The 23,140-nt window shown below is 42.2% G+C and overlaps 1 protein-coding gene across 1 annotated transcript in view; it reads left to right on the forward strand.

Moving 5' to 3' along the window:
* The window catches only part of LOC126466175 (uncharacterized), a 197,061-nt gene that overhangs the window by 153,103 nt on the left and 20,818 nt on the right, over positions 1-23,140 (forward strand). Inside the window, exon 2 of the mRNA XM_050096363.1 lies at positions 22,260-22,453. The gene's annotated coding sequence lies outside the window, so the exon portion shown is untranslated. The remainder of the gene's footprint in view (positions 1-22,259; positions 22,454-23,140) is intronic.

The following is a 23,140-nucleotide window of genomic DNA, read 5'->3' on the forward strand; positions in this document are numbered from 1 at the left end:
GAGGTTCGAGTCCTCCCCCGGGCATGGGTGTGTGTGTTTGTCCTTACGATAATTTAGGTTAAGTAGTGTGTAAGATTAGGGACTGATGACCTTAGCAGTTAAGTCCCATAAGATTTCACACACATTTGAACATTTTTGACAAATGTTTGTTTGCATCTTCATTATAGCCCCGCTATGCGTTATTATGACAATGTCTGAAGGACATAGTATTGTAATAAATGCACCTACTGTATAAACACACACTCGCGTCATTAATGATAGTCACACCTGGGGGGCCTAAAATGACAATACAAAATAACATTTGTCTTCCTGTGATTAGTTTCACGAATATGCGAACATTTGGATTCTTACCGCTTAAATTTAGACCGGTACTGGGGGCTGCTCGGATAGCTGAAGTGGTTAAAGCGACTGCTCATGACAAGCGGGAAATCCGGGTTCGAGTCACGGTCCGGCACAAATTTTCATTTGCCACAAGTAGCTGACGCTAATACATATTCGCAACAGGTGAACCCTTTTCAGGAAATCATTTTGTCCTCTAGCTCACGCACGTGATAAAAGACTGCAGAATTTTCCCCCGACGAAGTTGGAAAGCCTTTAAGACGGCAGTGTTGCCGACGCAGGAGCCGCCATTGTAGAGGACGGCGTGGGGAGCGCTCGTGGTAATCAGTGCACTTCCCGCGTCGCAGCCAAGGTCGCACTGGGACGTCCCCCAGGCCACGTCGACGCCGCGTCTAGCCGGTCGCCGCTCGACGCTTCCGTGGTGGCCCCCGGCGTCTGATGTCACCGCGGCGCTCCTCATTTGTTACTTTCCGAGATGAATGCAGCAGGCGGCACTGCAGTCAAGGCAACAGTCCTTACGTAACCCAGTGTAACCTCAATGCCTACTAGGCGGCGTGCTAACCCATCACTCTCCTGTCTTGTCAACACAAATAGAAATGGAAAAGCTTTGCAAAGCACTGGTCCTGTGGACACTGCCCGAGGGTTTCGGCTCACTATTCACAGCAATCTTCGCCCAAGACGCGCTCACCTCATTTCACAAACGCCTTGGCGGCCACTGTTGTTCTTTGATAAATCTCTCGCAGAGCGTAGTCCTTGGGATAAGAAGATAGCTCTGTACCACAGTTGTTGCTGTTACTAGACAGAAGGACCAATTAGGTGTCTGACATACCGTATAAGTAAGTGACTTGATGATTACATTATTCCTGGCTTTTCCCCCTTCTTCTTTCATTGTAAAGCTGCTGACCTTCTGCAGCATTACGATAAAATTACCTTGTCTTTCACGAAACTATGCCCTTGATATTTTCAACCACATAATTCACACTGTTGCCTGTAGAGGCAAACTAAAATGAAAGACTCGCTTTGTAATCTAGCAGGAGTTACGTGATCACGACCATCGCTCTAAACAACTTACTATAAGCGTGGTCTGAGTCGCGAGCGAAACATGAATTCCTTCAGCAGATCTTGAATACAGGCTGATTCTTGCAGAGAAGATAATGGTAACCAGCCACTTTATAGAATGCCGTATTATTTACATAAATAGCGCCATTACCGGTTTCGAACCGATAGGTTCATCGTTAGACGGGTTGTTCACGTTAAGATACATTTTTTTTGTACTTCACATTTCTTATTCCCAAATATGGCGAAAATTCCTTGGGTTGGTGGCACCCTACAACCAAAACATGATGTGAGAAAGTGTGTATTTAACTGTAACTGCACATTTATCGGTATAAACAAATTATTGAAATGAAAATGTTTTAGTTACTTTACTTACATCTAAACTAAAACATTCTCACTTTAATAAGTTGTTTACATTGCTAAATTCCTTTTAAGTCGTTTTTGTGAAGTCAGATTTGTTTTGAAGGCCAAATCATCCACATTCGTCAAAATACTCAAATTTAACAACAGTGATGTGGAGAAATTCAGTAAGTGGTTTGATTCTCGTGACCCATTCCGTCAAGGAACGTTCATCATGTGCCTTACTACTGGAGTGTTAGGGAGTGATGGCATCAACTGGCAAGGGACTTAAAAATGTGAAAAAAGCATGAAAAATATTCAAGGAAAAATCTTTAAGGAGTTGGGGCTCCTGAGGAAGAACGGAATAGTGCCCCAACGAACCGTGAACTATACGGTCAAGATGAATCGTGAACTAGTTCCTATCGGTCGTGATACAATTTTCCGTCGAATCCCTTTCCGCATGATGCGATCACAACAGCTACAGTCATACTTCGCGTTTCAGTTAGCGCCATATCCATTAACTCTTTGTGATGATGACAGAGTAATGCGCAAGACAAGAATATCAGGCCTTCTTAAAACGTTCAATCCATCAGAGTTCCAATCACAAGCAACACAGACTTCGTCCTTGATGGGGGTTCCTGTTAAACCGATTTGTGTGGAATATGGAGGAAGTATTTTCCACCATCCTTGAAAAGTATGTGAACTACGTCAAACAACACTTTGGGTCCAATTGCACCTTAGTGTTCAATGGGGCTGGGAGCTGAAAAAGCATAAAATGTGCTAAAGATATCCGAAGAGACCGCTCTGTGTCATCCGCTTCGGTTACAACTACTTGTTAAGGTCATTTCAGTTTTGTTGTACGTAAAGTTATACAGTAATGAAACATATTGAAATTGCATTTTTCACCATCTTCCCAAAGTGATTAACATGACTCTGTCCCTTTACTTTCGCATCTCTAACACTTCCTTCTTTATTCTTTACGTGCTTCCTAACACCCCTTGCACCACTAGCGTCATTATCTGTACTGTAAAGGATGTACGCATGTACAGTTCACATCAGAATAATGTAACAAAAACAATAGAAATGAATAACTCTTGAAATGGAGGCAGTCTTGTTTACCAGGACAGACAACATTTCCACAAAAACAGCCTCGGACAAGGGACATTATTGCAGAAAAAGAATAGAAAACGGCTGTTCTGTAGAATATGGAATTATTTGGACACCTATATTTCGTAACATGGGTTTGTTTTGCCAAAAAAATCGATATTTGTAGATGGAGTCAGTATCTCAGTTTTTGTAAATTTTGGACAAGGGCTGATTTTGTTAGAAACCCTTCAATTCATTTGAGTTAAATTTTTAAAATGTCAGTGTGCATTTAAAGAGGAATGACTTCCTAAAATAGCAACATATTCCAATGATTGTTAAAATGTGCGTCTGGACTGCTATCATAGGCCTTCGACTACGCTTCATTTCTGTGAAAACAGAACATTAATATAAATTTCTGGATAGGGTGCAAGTTTTGGGTGAGTTATTCAGTATATAGTTTTTTGTTCAGTGAAATAAAAGATTGAAATAAAAGTAACTGGGCATCGCCCAGTTATCCTCTCTTTATCACGTAAAATATGTGGTCAATATATTCAAAGAGATCTGAATCGATGGCCGAGCAGCCAGAATTCAGATAAATCTATTGAGAAACGTAGACTGCAAAGCAATAACGCTATCGACAAAGCGCGCTAATTAGTACCAGAAAACACACGTGGCACAACAGTAATACGTACCAGGTGCCTTTGACTGACATATAAAAATTACTAATATATTTAAAATATCCGAATTTTTTCCTCTCTGTTACGACTAGGGGAGCACAGGCAGACCAAGATTTAATACCACTAGATATTTAGACCACACCTACATGCTCTCTTCTGCTCTGGGAACGTCGATAAAAACGTTCCCAACGTTAAGCCATTGGTCACGAGGAACTCGCATGGTTGCCTTGAATGCGCTCGTTATTCGTGGCCTTGTACTTTTTCGTAGGAGCCGGCCTCTAGAAGAGAAGGAGCAAAGGTGTCAGTCTCTCTCTCTCTCTTTCTCTCTCTCCCTCCCTCGTTCTTTCATTAACCCACCCTCCTCTATGAATTCCAAAATATCTTTTCACGCGGTCAATGATGACGCTTGCGCGGGGTGACATTGCCAAATGTTGCAGGTAGAATCCTGTGGGCACAACCAGATGGACCTTAGTTGACAAAGATAAACTGTAGTATTACCACGCACTTTTTTACGACGCTCGGTGTGGTGGCTGATGGGAGCCAATTGAATCGATAAAAAACGAAATTACACGTCTGGTGGTGCTGGGTGTTTTCCCTAACTGCCAGTCTAATCTGGTTTCATTAGAAGGCAGCGCCGAGGTTAGCACGCCGCCTGCATTTGTACACCGACACACAAAACGAAGCTTAGCGCACCGAAGACAGAACACAGTGGCGACGACAATGCCAGCGTGTATTCCGTTTTGTGCTGGGATAAAGCCGGCACCAATTTTGACATCGAACCAAAGTCGTACACTATCTACTGATTTTTGACGATTCTGCTTTTCTCATCAGGCACCACGCCGAATGTGTTCTTGTAGTGCGAAATTAGTGCTGGTAGTTCGAATAATATTGTGATGAAAAAAGACTTACCGGCCAGAGAGAATTTTCAGTCTTTAGCGGGACATGAGCCCACACGAATCTTCCTCGCAGATTGTATGCCGTACCGGGACTCAACATGGGACTTTTGTCCACCGCAGTCAAGTACGCTACCGACTGACCGACTCAAGCACACCTCAAGACTGGCATTCACAGCATTTGCAAGGTCGTAACGTCATGTCGCCAACCAGTTATAAATCCATAGAGATTCCTCGACCCCCTAACAAATATGGGTACAGTAACAGCTTTCGATAATTTACACACCCGATGACTCCGAACACACATAGGTTTGCCAATAAAGAAATTCCCAGACGTAGCAATTCTTGTCGCCACTTCAGACTGAGTAGTTGTAGATATCCTGTATGCCAACACACTTTATGGACTTGCAGCCAATGACCGTAATGCAGGATCAAAACGAAGAGTGGCAACAGTAAGCAGTGTTTCGCCAATAACAACTTTAACTTCAGTTTATGCAAAGTCAAAAAGCGCACCGGGAAACATTAGCTGAAGTAAAGTTGTCAGGGGTGGTTCGAAGAATCGTGCTTGTATAGTTTCGTAAGCAGAACACTTGCCGGGGAAAACCAAACGGCCCATTTTCGAGTCGCAATGCTGCACATAGTTGTAAGATGTCCCGAAGTTTCGTGCTTATCCGTTGTCTTGATGAATGACAGACAGTGATGTCGAAGGGCTGGTGCACTGGTCTATCGTATAGAGGTGAAGGGGAGGTGGGAGCGCTTTGGCCTTGCGTGTGTCAACAATTGCTTTCTTTCCATTGTCGTTTACTCAGGTAGCCATATTATCTGAACTTTTCGTAGGTGCGTCATAAGAAGCGGGAAATACCTTCAAAACTGGTGCCACAACGTGGAGTTAGTTTCTCGTGAGGGCAGAGTTGAGACGACCTAGGCCCATATTTTGCAGTGTCGCCGCCTGTATCGTGGAAGACCTGTAAAAAAAACTACCACTGTCCTTGATATCACCAAAGTATGTAGCTGTTCAACCCCTCGCAGTCTTAATATGTTCTGAAATCAATTTTAACGTTTTCATTGGACACGTGATATCGGATCCAATGTTTTAAGAAAAATAGACCTATATTACCAAAGCACTGTACCGGTTCATGATTCATGAAGCTCGATCGCATTTGCTGGTTGCCTTCCTATCAGCTTCCAGGGGCAAAAAGAATTAAATTTCAGTATTTCATATAATTGTTGAATTTAAAAATTTAAAATTCTCTCATAATCTACTCATAAAAAGGTATAATCTTTTGTTAAAAGTTTAACTGAGTAAAAGAAGTATTACACTTCAAATATGTGTTCATGAAGAAACGTAACTCACGGGTTGCTAATACTGAGAATATATTAATCCAGTATTTGAGAATGAGGCCACCTAGTGACTTGCAAAAAAACTTAACACGTAATTCCGAACATGCCCGAAACTCTTTTTCGCTGACATCCACAAAAAATTATGAAAGGAAAAAAAAGTTGATCGCTCACTACATTTGCGGGCTTCTGTGAGCACCAGTGATACCTAATAGTCGTCACCGGGATTGGATAGCAAAGGCTGTGCGCTAAATATCGTCTTGGCAAATTACGGAATAGTGATAATTAATACAGTAATAATTGAAACCAAATGCAGGGAGAAGCAGTAGCTTACAGGTAGAGACACGTCCGAGACAACAAAGCTAGAATGTAACAGAATAGACGCAGATGTTAAGAAGCAACGGTGATCATAGTAGGCGGGGAGGGGGCGGCCATCCTGTGATTGGCTGGCGATTCGTGAAAAGTGTTGACCTAGCAGAACGTACCTTCTGCCCAGTCTTCTCTCTTCTCGTGAGAGACTACTTCTACAGACAGTGATTTTGACTCCTCATGGAGGCTTAGTGGAATAGAGAAGGTGGAGGGGTATGCCGTCCATGACGCTCATAGGGTTGTTGAAGTTCGTTTCTGCCCGCCGCAGTACTTCAGTCAGTTCTGTTTCTGTTCCAGTTGTCACATTTGTGAATGGAACATGTGTTAAGACCAGCAGCGGTTTCGACGTGCTGACATTTGAAATGCTACACGGTTACTTTTCTAAAGTCGTTAGTAACGCGAGCGTGATAAACTTCAGCGTATGTTTTGACTGAGTGCTCACACATTCGAAGATCAGGTCACTACACGAATTTTAATGTAATTTTCATATGTTCCCTTTGCCTTCGAAGGTCAGCGTAAATGTAAGCAGATGTGTACTAGGCGTTTTCACAGAGAAGTCACATTTGTTTATGCTATCAAGGTCTTGGACCCCACCCGTCTAGGAGTCATGGACAAATTCGTCATTTTCGTTATAGTGTAATTCTTGTGTTTTGAATGATGATAAAGATGAAATAGGTAAGAAGACAGTTGTCAGCTAAAACAGTTTTCTTCTTTCGGTGTGGCAATGTTCAGAATAAACAACATTTTATTGGGCAAATTTAGTAATAAAATTCTAATGGACCCCATTTATAATACGGGAGCCCACAACAAAAATCTTTGACTTATTGCAATACGGCCAAAACTATATAAAAGCGATCGATTCGACAACCCCAAACCAAAAAATACTGACATCTGAAATTCATCGCGTCACGTCTGATCTGACTGCATTTTCAAAAACGTCAATAAATTCTATCGAACTCTTTCTCAGCAATATATCCGATTTCTGGAATAGATTTGAATTATAGATTTAAGAGACCAAAATCACTTTTGTCAGACGCCCGTAGTGTAGCGCAAACCTGGGGAGCCATTTGAAAAAATAAAAAACATAGCTAACTTTCTGCTAATCTGTTTTACTTAGAGGTTCATGTCAATTAAGGCTCAAAAAATTTTTCAGAGGAAAATATGACCATCTTCCATTACGAGAACGTTACGAAAATGTTAAAAATTTTCACCTTTTGTAAAGCATTACTTTAGGAAATTGTTAAGACGTGATGGCTCTGAGCACTATGGGACGTAACTTCTGAGGTCATCAGTCCCCTAGAACTTAGAACTACTTAAGCCTAACTAACCTAAGGACATCACACACATCCATGCCCGAGGCAGGATTCGAACCTGCGACCGTAGCGGTCGCGCGGTTCCAGACTGTAGCCGCTCGGCCACTCTGTTAAACGTGATAAAGTAACTTGCCCACGCGCAGAAAAATTGACGTCTGACAAATTTGGTGCATCACATTACTTATCAGTTAACTTTTAGATACTTAAGAATCATTAAAAGATCGCACTGAGGCGTATGAAAGTCTGTGATGCAAGCTAATGAATAAGCTGCAACCCACAAATTCTTATATCATTAATAAAGAGCTTATTCGAAACCATCGTACTGAATGATTCTTTTTAAATAAATTCCACAAAAATAAAGTCGATAAAGTATGAAAAATAGTATATTTAGAAAGACAAATAATGTCTTTAAAAATGGTTCAAATGACTCTGAGCACTATGGGACTAAACTTCTGAGCCCATCAGCCCCCTAGAACTTAGACCTACTTAAATCCAACCAACCTAAGGACATCACACACATCCATGCCCGAGGCAGGATTCAAACCTGCGACCGTAGCAGCAGCGCGGTCCCGGACTGAAGCGCCTAGGCCAGCTCTACCACATCGGCCGGCTACTGTGAAGCATTCATACAGCAGGGGCGGATCCCCCTATATCTCACGAAAGTACCATGAGGGTAAAATGATAGGGATTAGACCTCTCACGGTAGCTTGCCAACAGTCGTTCTTCCCGCGCACCGTCCGAAACTGTTGTAGAAGGAGGGGGAAATGACTTCAGTTCCTCAAGTACTTTCTGACTTTCTGCTACACACCGTAAGGTGGCTTGTGGAGCACTGCTGTAGATGTACATATCTGAGAAATCAGACTCAGAAGGCAAGGCTTGCCGGACTTGGTGATCAGGTTAAATATGGACAGAATGACGAAAAAACTTCGGTATGGGAGACAACAGGCAGGAGAAAAGGAAAAACAGGAACTAAGTGATACTTAATAGCAGATTAAAACTGTGTGCCAGACCGTGACTCGAACCTGGGACCTTTGCCTTCCGCGGTCAAGTGCACTACCAACTGGGTTACCCGAGCAAGTCTGACGACCCCCCTCACAGCTTAACTTCCAGCAGTATCTCCTACCTTCCAAACTTCACAGAAATTTTCCTAAGTAACTTGAGAGACCAATATTCCTGGAAGAAACTAACTGCGGATACATGGTTAAGCTACAGCCTGTGGGATGTTCCCAGAATAAATTTTTCTGTTCCAGGACTGTTAGTTCCACAACTTACGCAGGAGAACTGCCGTGAAGTCTGGAAGATAGTAGATGAAGTAAGTTACTGCCGGAGGTAAAGCTGTGCGGACGGGTCGTGAGTCGTCCTCGGGAGCTCCGTTGGCAGAGTGCTTGCCCGTCAAACGCAAAGGCCCGGGGATCGAGTCGCCGTTCTGCACACAGTTTTAATCTGCTAGTAAGTTTCATATAAGCGCACACTTCGCGGCAGAGTGAAAACTTCATTCTTGAGGATCCAAGTGGGTTGTTAAATTACGGAAGGATTAGTCAGAATTGGGGATCTATGGAGGGAAGGAAAGGATAATTGGAAAAGTGCACTCTGAACAATACGCCGGAGATAGGAGAAGGAGGCAGGGAAAGGAGAGAGAGAGAGAGAGAGAGAGAGAGAGAGAGAGAGAGAGAGAGAGAGAGAGATCAGACATGCAGACAAGAGAAAAGGATACTGAATAACAGCAGGAGAGAAGAAGAAGAGGAAGGATGAAGATGTTGTCGGTAGAATAGAGCGAATTGCAATCCTTGAAAGGGCTACCCGTGATCCTACAGAGGTTGTAACACAAGAAGAAGAAGCAGCTTTATGTCTACATGTCTCAAACCCGTAACAACAAAATTATATAGACAGAAGAGAATCCTAAATATGGCGGGAAATGAATATTTCAGCCGCTACCAGCTGTTGAGTGAGCAGGAATTGTAAGGCGGTTGTTCATAGACTGTCTCATGTTTCATACCAAACAACTGCCTGCCTGATAGACTACCTTAAAAAAGGACAACCCGCAGTCGTCTTTGGTGTATCCACGGTGGATTTTTTCAATGTCCACAGTTCACCACTTGTTGTCGAAGAGTGAAAATTGCTCTTTATAAGAACTTGCAGATATATATTTAATATATGGTGCAGCGAATTGTAGTGCTCGGAAAGACGAATGAACGCACAGAAAGAAAAAGTTTTTAAACAGGCTTTATTTTAATTGATAGAAATTTATTGCCATGGGTTGAAACTTACCAGAAATTGGTTCGCTGAAGTCGGAGAGCTAGTCAAACTTCTCAACAAGGACTTGGGCCCACAGAATATTTTGAGTCGATGGTGTTGGATCATGTGCGGAAAGATTTATAAATAAACGTTCCCCATGATGGCCTCGAAATACAGACTTTGAGCCCAGTGTAAAGAGTACTGATGGAGCGAGCGGATGTTAAGGTATTGCGACTTGTTTGGTGCACAATACGGCGATCTTTCCTTGTGGTGGTCAGACGCGATAGACCTGAACCTTAACGACGATTATCCCTGCCTCACGTTCTAGTGCTGTCCAACATCGAGGCACTGTCACTTACGAATGCCCCACAAACCTCGATATTGCACGATTCGACTAGTCAGCCAAATAGAGGTCTAAAAAGAGGACCATTTCAGACACTGTCGAGTGCTGATAAGACTGTTGCACACGCATGGCCGTTTTACCTTTACAGAGCACTGCATCTTTGATTACTTACATATCTGCCCATGATGTGTGTGATTACGAAGTTACATTGATAGCCGACCATATCTTTTGGGTGCTTCACTTTTTTTTTGTCAGACTGTATTGCGGTTCAATGCGCGCATTGAGACTGAAGGTTTTTAATTTGAACAGTTGCTAACAGGTTAATTTGGTACAATAAGTTGTAAGTTTTTTACGTCAATAGCAAACTAAATATTCATTTCCAACCATTATTCACTTATCTCAGAATATTCACTTTAGGGGCAGCTAGCACCTGTGTCCTGTCTGCAGCTCATGGTCTTGCAGTAGCAGTCTCGCTTCCCGAGCACAGGGTCCCGGGTTCGATTCCCGGCGGGGAACTGGGTGTTGTTGTGTCGCCGTCATCATCATCATCATCAACATCATCATCATCATCATCATCCATCCCCATTACGGTCGGAGTTAGGCAATGGCACACCACCTCCGTTAGACCTTACCTAGTACGGCGGTGCGGGTCCCCTACGCTCCTCGGAGTATGGGACATTATCATCATCATCATCAGCAGCAGCAGCACCTGTGTAATTTTGGTCCAGACGTTTTGACTCATCCTGTTCTGTAATGTTACATATTGCGCTGGTAAATTTGACATTAGATAATCACGTCGTCCTGCAAGTTAAGAGTTGCACATAAAAAAGTTGTTGGACTAATTTTTATCTGACTTGACTTTCAGCTGTAGCAGAGCTATATGTGTGTGTGTTACACGGAGTTAGATTATTGTTCCTACTCCGTCATTTTACAGAAATCTTTGAGAACCTGGCCACCTATAAGGTTGTTGTAATCGAGAGTACTTCAAATGCGTGTCGCCCCCAGAACTAAAATATCCAGTAAAGCACTGGGATCAGAACAGCAACTGCTTTACTTATACTTCGGTTAAATGCCATTAATTCTGGGTATTGTGTTTAGACAAGAAAAAGTAGCTTATTGAGCATTCTAGGAACTGTAAACGCTTAGTCACGTAACGCGTTGTCACTTGGCGGAAGTGAGATGTCCACTTGGAAGCTGAGTAACGTCCAGCACTACTCATGCTCTGCAATACTTATGGCGATGCACTGTAGCCATCCTATCACTCCGAGAAATGTGCACGAAAGTAGATAATCCTTAAATGTATAGCTGCATGCAATAACTGTTAAAGTAAGTACTTACAACGAAACTAAACAGTCTAACTATCTAAGCGTTTAGCAATGTTTTCTTTCTCCTCTATGAAAATTACATAAAACTAGCATGTCTCCATAGATCGGAGCTGTTGCGAGATAATGTAACATTATTTGGTTTCTTTACCGCCTGTTGATAAAATATCTTCCAGTAACACAATGATAAAACAACAAGAACGAGTACAGGAACTATGGGTGTCCTACAATGTTCATTCATTTTGTGAACAGATAATACGTATTAGAATGCTGTTAGTGCCTGGTAATGGCCGTCTAAATCTAAATAAGCTAAATAAATTGAACGTACATTGCAGAACGTCTACAGTTGGTACATTCATCAGAAAACACAGAACTCTGCTACCGAGTACCGCTGGAAAAATCTACAAGGTAAAAATGATTTAATTTACGCAAAGAGTCGTTCATTGACCATACCGGCACCGAAACAAAAGATGGCAGAGAGGAGGCCGAAATACTAAATTCAATATTCCGAAATAGTTACACTGCGGAAGACCGTAATACGGTTCTGTCTTTGAGTCGCAGCACGAATGCCGAACTAGCAGATACTGAGAGAAGCGATCGCGGAACATAGAAGCAACTCACAGGGCTCAACAGCGTAACTAGACCAGATGTGCTACCTTTAAGCTTCTGCAGAGATTATGAGAAAAAACTTGCTCCCCATCCAGCAGCAGCTTCTCGTAGGTCACTGGAGGTCGTCGCATTACTGTAGGACCATATCACTGGCGTCAGTCTGTTATAGAATTACGGAACATTTTCTATACTCTTGCATTGTGGCGTTTTTGAGAACGAAAGCCTACTCTATCAGCAAGGATTCCACAAACAGAGATCTTGTGAAACTCGGCTCGCCCTGCTCGTCCATGAGATATAGAGCGCCATGGACAAAGGCCGCAGACAAAGGTTTATGCCTTATTGCGTGATTTCCGAAAGGCATTCGATACAGTTCCGCATTGTCGTTCAGTGAATACAATACGAGGTTACCGATTATCTGACCAAATTTGTGATGGTATACAGGTCTTCCTTACCTATGGAACTCAACACATCGTCCTCAAAAAAAGTAAAATGGCACCTTGGAGGGTAACTTCTGGAGTACCCCAAGAGAGTGTTATACAGAGCTGCCGCTGTTTACACTTTATATCAATGACCTAGTGTAACGATGCCCAACCTTTCTGAGACCAGCTGAGCACAATCAGATATTAGCTCCCTTATTTTTAAAATGACGAAAGATAAATGATATTTAGTTTTTGTAGGTGTTTTACTAGACAACGAACTAATGAGTCAGTGGCACAATTTTCTCTCATTACTTTTAACGTTTTTCATAGAATGGTGTAGCACTTCTCAGCGTATCGCGAGTGCTACCTACAACGTCTCCTCATAAAAGAAAGTTATTTATCTACACTGAGGGTAGGCACGTCTTACAAAACATGCTCCCCCTATACCACAATAGTGTAGCTGTGGAGGTACGAGCACAGGGTTGTTGTTGTTGTTTTTTGGGGGAAGAGACCAAACAGCGAGGTCATCGGTCTCATTGAATTAGGGAAGGATGGGGAAGGAAGTCGGCCGTGCCCTTTCAAAGGAACCATCCCAGCATTTGCCTGGAGCGATTTAGGGAAATCACGGGAAACCTAAATCAGGATGGCCGGATGCGGGATTGAACCGTCGTCCTCCCGAAGGCGAGTCCAGTGTGCTACCACTGCGCCACGAGCACAGGGATAGAGCAGATACGTAACCTGCAATATAAGCTAAGGGGCAAGTGTATCGTAGGGGTAATCGGTACCTCTACGATTTCGATGTATATTTAAATCGTAAGTTAAATAATTTATTAAAACTACACCAAACAAAAATAGAGTTAAAAACACATCATATTCGCCGTTGACTGTAGGAATTATTTATTTCACTGTTGTAATTGCGGCCTTTACATGACAGTCAGTATCTATACTTTATGAAGCTAACTAACTAACGCCGAAAGAGAGATTCCCTTTTCATATTACCTTATTATAAATACCATTTAACTCACTAACTGTATAATTTTTGTGCAGAATTGTCATAGATAATACGCGTGACCACTGCCGTAGTCCATTAACTCTGCCCCCATCCCTTAAAGGAAACGAAAAAACAGAAGTACTCAAAGAACACACTCTTACATCAAATATCGCTTACACCGAAGTGTTGTAATGCTCTGTGAAGAATTTTATTCAAAATTGAGTGCATGGAACTCTATGTACAAGGATGTATCATAAATTCGTGATTATTATTTAATGTCGTTCAGTTCATTTTTATAGTTGCTTTTTCTTCATTCCCGCAACTACCCTTACCCCAATGGCTACACGTATTCCAAGTATTTAAAACTATTAAAAATGCCAGTAATTCGCACAGGTCCCTTGGTATTTATAATTTTTGCACTGCGATGGAGTTGATTAATAGGTAACAGCAGTGAAGGTGCACAATGTGATTAGATACATATGGGATTATTCGGTAGGGTGCAGGAACATACTGGGTTGCTTCAATTATTTTGCGGTGGGAAGTTAGTCCTCTTGTGTCACTTACATGAAGTGATACCCACATGCATCCTAAAACAGATATGTAACTATAGATGCTAGCTAGCTGATACTGCATTTTGTACATTTATGACAAAGTTGTGTGCTTTATTCAGGTGCTTTATTCAGATGATTTAATGTGGCAATGAAGTCAACTGCAAATGGAATAAGACCTATAAATACAATTGAAGGTGCCACCCCTACTACATGAAGACGTAGTAACAGCTGTTACGTACGTAGAATACTTGCACAAGCTGGTTTTAGAACCGCAAGCCCACCCTTGCTGGCGGCAGAAGCTCGGAGGAAGCTAGTTTTTCAGACCATTTTGAGGCTGACAGGTGTGACTGTTTTTACCAAAGCCGAAGAGTGATTGTAGCCGCAGCCTTCGTGCTGCACTTGGGGGCAAATTAGCAGCTGGGAGTGACCTTCGCTCCGCCACTGGCAGGCGCGTTGTGTGGCTATTTATTTGTCCCGTCGCATGTTACTGGCGCGCTGCACGGTTGCTGTGTTGCTATCCAAGAGTGAAGTGGGTTTCAAACCAACCACGAAGCAACGCTAGACTTCAGATAGTTCTCGCGAACGACGCGTGCGTTCTCTGCGGCGTTGCATGGGAACCAGCACACGCTCCCGCCTGTTACTGGAACGATGTGGCATGTGTCGCATAGATCTTAACCGAGAACAGAATAGGCGAGAAAGAAGTCTGAGCTCAGAGTATGTTCTACAATTCTACAACACATGGACGTCCATGAGATCGGGCAGTAGTTGTGCGTATCAGTTGTTCTATTGAGCTACGGTATATCATGGTTAAAACGGGAGGAAACTCAGCAGCAAGTTCTGTATAGTATCTGACAGGGATCTCATCAGGCGCTGGACCCAATTTTAATGTCATTCACTCGAAACTGCCTTGCATATTAAATCTGTGTCAGACACTGTTCAATGACGTATCCGAGCACGGCATGGGATCCTCCCTCCCAGCTTCATTTCTGCCAGTACCCCATTTCCTGTCTTCCTACCTACACAGGAGCTCTCCTGCGAAGATGAGTGATATATTTCGAGAATGAATTTTCTATCTACCAAGGAGTGTGAAGTTTGGAAGGTAGGAAATGAAGTACTTGCAGAAATAAAGCTGTGGGGGCGAGTCGTGACCCGTTCGGGGGTAGTGCAGTGGAGTATTTGCTCATGGAAGGAAAAGGTCCCAGGTTCTAGACCAGATTCCGCATACGGTTCCTATTTGTCAGGAAGTTTCAGACCAGCGCGCGCGCCGCTGCAGAGTGAAATTTCAGTGTGCAAATATATCACTCATCTTCTGCAGTGCAGCGAGAGGTTAACTGAGGCAGTACAACTATACCTTCCTTTCTAAAGGGAGAGTTAAGAACGCAGTTCAATTTTCTCTTTTGCTTTGTTACTCTCATCCCAGCTCTTGCATCATCCATATTCGCCTGGACAATAACTTTGTTGCCACTGGCATCCTTTACGTATAACGCAAATTTCGTAATTTGCCTCAGAACGAAAATATGTAGCTTTTAGCTACCCTAGAATTAAAAGTCAATTAAATATGTATCATTTTCATTACCGTTCATGAAATACTGGTACTAGGAAGTGCCACATCGTCATATGAACGTATTAGGTGTCTTAGAATTCTCTCCAAATTGATTCACATCTACTTCTGCGTGATTACTGTACAAGATCACCCTAAAGTGTTTGGCAGAGGGTTATTAGAACCACTTTTCACACTATATCTCGACTGTTCCATTCTCGAATAACAGGCCGGCCCCAGTGGCCGAGCGGTTCTAGACGCTTCAGTCTGGAACCGCGCGACTGCTACGGTCGCAGGTTCGAATCCTGCCTCGGGCATGGATGTGTATGATGTCCTTAGGTTAGTTAGGTTTAAGTAGATCTAAGTTCTAGGAGACTGATGACTTCAGAAGTTAAGTCCCATAGTGCTCACAACCATTTGAACCCTTTTTTTCTAATGGGACTTAACTGCTAAGGTCATCAGTCCCTAAGTTTACACACTACTTAACCTAAATTATCCTAAGGACAAACACACACACACCCATGCCCGAGGGAGGACTCGAACCTCCCCCGGGACCAGCCGCACAGTCCATGACTGTAGCGCCCTAGACCGCTCGGCTAATCCCGCGCGGTAACCGAAATTTAATATACGTGTGGAGGACCTTAAACTTTTATTGTTCAATGTCAGTTGCCACTTCCACACTATGCAGATACCTTATTTAAATTGTTTTACTTTTTGATTGTAAACTACAATATTATTTTAAGAGTTTAAGAGAGATACTCAGATTGTATCCTAAATCATAATATAATATATTAAGAACAGCAAAGGGCCTGTATTACATCTTTGAGAACCTCAGATATCACTTTAGTTTCACCAGATGGCCCGTCCCCTGACAGGAAATTCCAGGATGGTTCCTCTGAAAAGGATACGAGCGATATTCTTTCCCGACATCGCCTGTGTCCCCGAGGACCTCATATCGGAAGAACGTTAAAACTTATTCTTCCTTCTTTCCTTTATTTTGCAGAATTTGGCTTACAAGAGAACAAGAGGTGGTGGCATTCATCCTGAGCAACAGGTAGTGTGCGAAAGCCCTGAATCCATCTCTCTCCAAGGCATCTTATATTCTTTCCATATAATACTAGTGCAGCAGTATACATAGTACGGCTTCGACAAGTAGGAGAGAGATACTGGTATTCAGAGGCTTTATTCTGGCCGATAGGCGTGTTCGAAAGTTTGACTCTTTAAGATGTTGGCTCTGAAGGGCGAAATGTCGGATAAGAGATCCGGTCCGAGATGTTTGTGCGTCACGGTTACAGTAACGGATCCGTTATATTCCCGCACAGCAACGAACTACGTAAATAGGAATCGACATGTCCGAACTTTTCATTTTCCTTAAATATCCGTCACAGTTGCGATAATAAGTTTTTCCATGTGATGGCTAGTTTGGGCATCACGTCCATTTTCAAACCAAATTCATAATGAATATTTGGTTACTCACATGTACGTTGTTGAGAACTGTTTAAATACTGTTACATTTGAGGTCAAGTTTGAAAATGGACGCGGTGGTCCGAAATGAGTCACTACAGGAAAATGACTGTTATCGCAACTGATGCGGATACTGAAAGAAAATAAAGATTTTATAACACAAGTTGCTAGTCCTGTCCTCCATCAATATGTTGGAACTTCTTATAACCGGACTTTGAACACGCCTATAACGAAAGAGCAAGATGGTAACCCATCCCAGAAGCTGTTTTCCAACAGTACTCGAAGATTTCATTTACACCAAGATTGTTCCTCGAAATTCTTCATGGGTGACACTTGTAGTTTGTGCTTTCAGAGCAAAATAAAGCACTCACAAATTATTCTAGATTTGTTACATCGTTACTACTGTATAAGAGTCGTTTACTTGCCCCACGCGGGATATTGTAAATACGATACGTAATAGCAAGTTGTTCTTAAATGTTAGAATACACATGTAATGAACGTTGTGTGCATCTCAGCCCTGGTCATGAGTAAAAAGGGTGTAGCAAGTATTATTAGCGAACAATAACTTCGTACCGTCTCCACTTCCCACACATGTTCCCGTAAGGCATCGCACAATCTGCATTTCAAATGCCAATACGTAAATACTTGGTCAACACACTGTATCTCGACGGAAGGCTGTCAGCTGCAAGGTGTCAGCGTAGTTGCCTTAATTTAATGTCACTTTCCACTGAAAATCGGTCAGTAACTCACGGGGATGCGCAGGTGGCTAGTAGAATAATGGTGATACCTGGGCGAAGATGATTAATTGGATGTTGTGTGTTTAATAATTTGCTGTAATCAGACTTAACAGTACGAATAACAAGGTAAATGTAAGCTTTCGCCCAGACTAACACGTGACCACTTCCAGAAAATATTCGCATCAAAGATTAAGTAAGAATATAAGGCAGACAATACCAGGGCTTTTATTGTCTCTTCAGAATCATGTGGCTAGATGATACGAAACGAAATCTGTATGCCAAATCTGGTGTGACTTTTATGTTTGAAACTTAGTGTTAACGATTGCTCCTCGAAGTCACTTCATTAATCGATATAAACTTGATTTTCCATATAACCAGACCGAAAGAAGTATGTTCCCCAAGGATAGCGGTACATTTCGGAACAACTGGATGCACAGGCATTGAACATTTTGTACAGTGATTTGGACAACTCACTCAGAGTGAAAGTAGTATAACAAAATGTTATATTCAGTTGCATATCTCACCACTTTTAGAGCCCCCCCCCCCAACACACACACACACACACACACACACACACACACACACAACAGGCGCGCGCGCGCGATTTTACTCAACCAGTTATTACTGCTCTTCGCCAGTCTCACGTAAGTTTTCCGGATGCCCAACTGCCTGAAAGAAAACAGAGAAAAAGCAAGCAGGAACGCTATTAACGTGAAGTACATTACATTATCTGAAACGTAAAGTGGCAGGCCAGCGAATAATGTATATTCCTCGGTGATACAGAAACTGGACAGGCCTATTCTTCCTTCTGCGCCTAATGTTTTTATGTTCTTTATTTCTGCAGGCAATTCTTTGACGATTATTATAAGTATATGTAGCTCATTTTTCTGATACACGGCCTTCGTATGTACTCTACTTCTCTATGGTAATTATTTTACATCCGGTGTCATAATTGGCTGTTTAATGCTGAAAAATCTCTAATTGATCTAAAACATTACATGGACGAGCCAAAATTTTGTTTTTCAAAAATGTTCTTGAGAAATTCCTTATTGGCAGTCGTTTTCATTATTCTTAGTGCTCGTTTTTAATAATAAATCATAGTTTCGAAAAACGTGCATTTATCCACAACAACACACCCCATGTAATGGGAATTTGCACTGTAATCACATAACACTGTTTCATTGTTACAGAAGAGTCGCCGAGATGCAAAAGCCGCTAAATGCATCTTTTTCCATTTTGAGTTGAGCACACTACTATATAGATTTTTTCAGCGCCAATACGATGGAATAGGTTTCAGGGTGCAAACCTCGCTGTAAACCGTTGAAAAAGGCTGGTAGAAAATCGTGTGCGGTTGCAAAATCCGCTAACTGCATGTTGTTTTCGGCAGCAAAGCCCGCTAAATGTCCAGCGTTTGCAAAACCCGCCTACTTACCAATCTAGACATTCAAACCTAAATTTCAGTTTGTTAGGATTAGGAGGGATATTTTTCTTATTCATAATTAGGTTGGTTGCGCTGTAGCAAACGCGTATGCAACAATGAAGCTCTCGCTGCCGATGCATTGAAGAAAAATACGTCGGTAATCACAGTTCAGTTGATGATCAGGGTGCGTGTTTGGCTTCTTTGCTCGAGTTGTTTTAAGAAAATGAGTTATTTTGTGAACGGTGTATAGAGAAAGTGAATCCATTATAGATACAACGCGGAAAAGGAGGACTGCATTTTTCGGCTACATATCTCGCCTACCAAATACTAGAATCCTGAAACAACTTTTTGACTACTTCTGGAACAGTAAAACCAAAAACATCTGGTTTAAAGTCTGGATGAATTAAACATCACCACACACCAGATTCAACACAGAGAAAAACTTCTTCTGAAGAACAAATATACGCGGCTGACATTCAAACCATCAGAACGGAAGAAGTCTGTCATATCTGCAGAAGAACGAGCAGCCAGATCACAGCGAATGAAGAAATTTTGGGAAACGAAAAAACTGCTGACTGCTAAAAACTAAACTTAGTCATTGTAGACTCTGTTGTGTTATGTTCGATTTTAGTGCTCCAATGTGGGCGTAAACTATGTAAATGAATAATGTGGACAGTTTAAATGCAGAAGATGGTACGAAGGGGGAGTAATTGAAATAGTACGAATTCTGCAAGAAATTGAACCCGAAGTAGTTGTTTAAAATAACCGGAATGAGACCGACGACGACGGTCCCTTCCGGAAAAGAAAGCGGCGTCCTGATCAACTAAAAAGAAATGTTTCCAAAACAGAATGGTAGCAAGAATAAAAGTATTAGTAAAGCAATATTATGCAATGAAAACGGTGTTGACACTAATTGTCATGACATACACGGAGGGCTTTGTGAAAGTGACGTAACTGGCAGTTCCAGATTCAAAAAACCAAAAAAGTGCTTTTCACGAAAAGCAAAAACAAGATGATTTGTCTAGTTCTTGGAGAGCCCTTCTACAGTTTTGAAAGTGGATAGGGGGAAAGCCACCCGAAGGGGTGAAAAAAATTCGGCAAAAGAACAGCCCAACACCAATCACAGTAGGTGTAGAAAGTTTAGAAACCAAACTCAGCAAACCAAAACTCCGCCCGAACAGGTCATGAAGACCCAACGGTACTGACTGGCCGCCGTGGCAGTCCGAAGGCACCACTAGATGCGGATATGGAGGAGCATGTGGTCAGCACATCGCTCTCCCGGTCGTATGTCAGCTGACGAGACCGGAGCCGCTATTTCTCAATCAAGTAGCTCCTCAGTTTGCCTCCGAAAGGCTAGTGCACTCCGTCTGCCAACAGCGCTCGGCAGACCGGATAGTCGCCCATCCAAGTGCTAGCCCAACCCGATAGCGCTTAACTTCGGTGATCTGACGGGAACCGGTGTTACGACTGCGGCAAAGCCATTGGCTGGAAGTCAAACTAGGAGTCGTCTAAAACTTTTGGAGCTCCACTTTGGTGAAGACTGGGTGACCAACAACGAATTCAAATTCTACACCGAGGTGTCAGACGAGCAGGAAGGCATTCAAAGAGTCGCTCCTGCCGCTGCCAACCCTCAGAACGAGGAAGAAGCCGGAAGCGATATTCAAGTGATGGGTAGTGTTGAGGTCGATGTCACTCAAAAGCAGTTTTCAGCCATTTTCATTTTCTAGAATTTTTTGTCTCTATTTTTTGACTAAGACGCGCCTTCCCACCAATTTTATCATTTTCTGGAATTTTATCGATGTTTTTCTAAGATGCAATTTGGAACTTATTTTATTTTCTACATATCTTGTGATTACGAAAGCACGATGGTGTGCTGAACATACATTTCTGTTCCCTTTTTGAAGTTAAATACGTCAGTTTTTCCTGATAAAATGATGTCACCTTCGTTGTTTATAAGCCAGTTTTGTAGAATTTTGAGACGTCTCTTCGAACTGAAACGTATTCAGTTTATATTCGCAATAATTAAATTCCATCCTTCTGTCACTCCTAACATATCTGCGAGTAGCGGGCATTGCAACCGAATGTTTGTTTCGTAATTGGATCGATACGTTTGTAAAACTTCCTAATTGCATAAACCGGGTGCAAAAACCGCTAAGTCAATATTTCACTTAGGATTTTAACATATAAAACTTAATCGCAGATTTCAGCTATTAACGCACAGTAATTATTTTTTATTTATTTTTAAAAACTAAATGAAGTCGTTAACTTTAATAGTTTGGACAGGGCCAGGTTTTTGCGATTGTCTCCGTTTCGTTTATTATGCATTTAGCGGCGTTTGCAGCTAGTCTACTCAAGCATTCTTCAGACATAACAGAAGTTACTTAACCTTTTTCCCGTCTTCAGCGATCATCTAAGCAAACTAGTAGGAATTTCGTGTAAGAAATTTATTCGGTACTACAGTCTCTCACATTATAGGAATATATGGCTTTCTGCTTTTGTTCTTACGTCTTTAACTCTAATCCATGTCATTTTCTTCTCATTTGCCACCATGCAGTTGTCTGCTAAGTATCCCGCTCCGTCTTCTGTCGGCATAAAGATCTGCTACAAATCAGCTTGGTTGAGTTCTTTAATAAAACATATCGGTATCGTCTGCGAGCAACACTGGTTGTGTTGCCACCAAGTGGTATCTCGAATAAAAAGTCAAGAATAATAAAAGGCATAACACAGAGCCTTGATATACTTCATAACTAACTTTTCTGTATACTGAAAAGTACTTCTGTTTATGTTATTTTCTTGGACATGAGAATAACACCGATTGTAAATATCTTAACTTAGCGCAACATTCTTCATTTGCCCTAAGTTCACAAAAGGTTCCATCTTTTTCTCTCAGGAACAAAACTTAACGGTGCTACCCTCAACGCTAGGCAGTCATTGCACTTGGTCGAGCAATAAGAGGGTATTTAGTTTCCTATTCGACTTTGCAGAAGTGTGGGTGTAATCATCAGAATGTTTGGCCAGATCATCATAAACCCACCTAATGTTTCAGAATACGTAACAGACGCCCTAACGGATAACCATCTTAGCGTTCAAGCTCTTTCTCGGAGTAAGGGTGACCTGACTGGACCACATCATTCACCACTCACATGTTTTACCGTCTGCTGACAGTCCTTTCAGTTTATGTGCACTGACCCGAGACCTCGATTTTCCGTTTGTTCCAGGAAAGGAGGCTGTTGCAGCGGTAACAGCGGTGATGTTAACAACCAGTCGACTTCCGTAGTCGATTCCGACACGACGAGCACCGACCATCTGGAAGCTCGCAATTCCCTCTGGAAGTTGACGTCATTTGAGGAAGCACCTACCACATTACAGATAGTCGACACTGGGAAGCGGACCGGATTAACCGATTAACACGGTAGGTGGTAGCGCAATCTATAAGACAGTACTGAAAAGCTCCAACATGAAACAACCCGCTAAGGCTGCTAATTACTATTATTGGAAAGAATTTTAAAAAGCTGTGTCCTTGCTTAGAAACTGTCGCTGATTTTCCCTGAATTTGCTTGTTACCTGCCATGACGCGTTTTGGGTTTAACCCATCATCTGATGAGCTGTAACAGACAGACCACAGTAACAGGTGTTACGTTACAAATTTTACAGTTCCTTTGTCTAGTGTTATTTCATCCCCCCCAATCCCTCTCCCGCCCCTATGGACAGCGGCGGGCTCAAAGGGATGCAATTTGCCTCTTTTCAGCCACATGAGATTAAAATGTTAAAAAAGTAATATAAAAAGTGAACATTGTGGTTGACAAAAAAGAACGTGTTACACAATAAAAAGACCGATCGTCAGTTGCACAAGTTAAATATAAAAGGTTGATTTGCGGACTAATTAAAATATAGAAACAGATGAATGTAAAATTAGTGTCGTCCAGGAATATATAAAAACAGATAGACCATCGAATAAAGTAAAACGGAAAGGCCGATTTGTTGCCTGATAGACACAGATATGAGTGAAGAGACGAATGGATGTCGACTATCAGGAATAAGGGTATCATGGGAACGTTGTATTTAAAAGTAGTGCATAGGAGGGGGTTTGTGCGGGTTG

This window comes from Schistocerca serialis, chromosome 1, assembly GCF_023864345.2.
Source record: "Schistocerca serialis cubense isolate TAMUIC-IGC-003099 chromosome 1, iqSchSeri2.2, whole genome shotgun sequence".
Lineage (NCBI taxonomy): Eukaryota > Metazoa > Arthropoda > Insecta > Orthoptera > Acrididae > Schistocerca > Schistocerca serialis.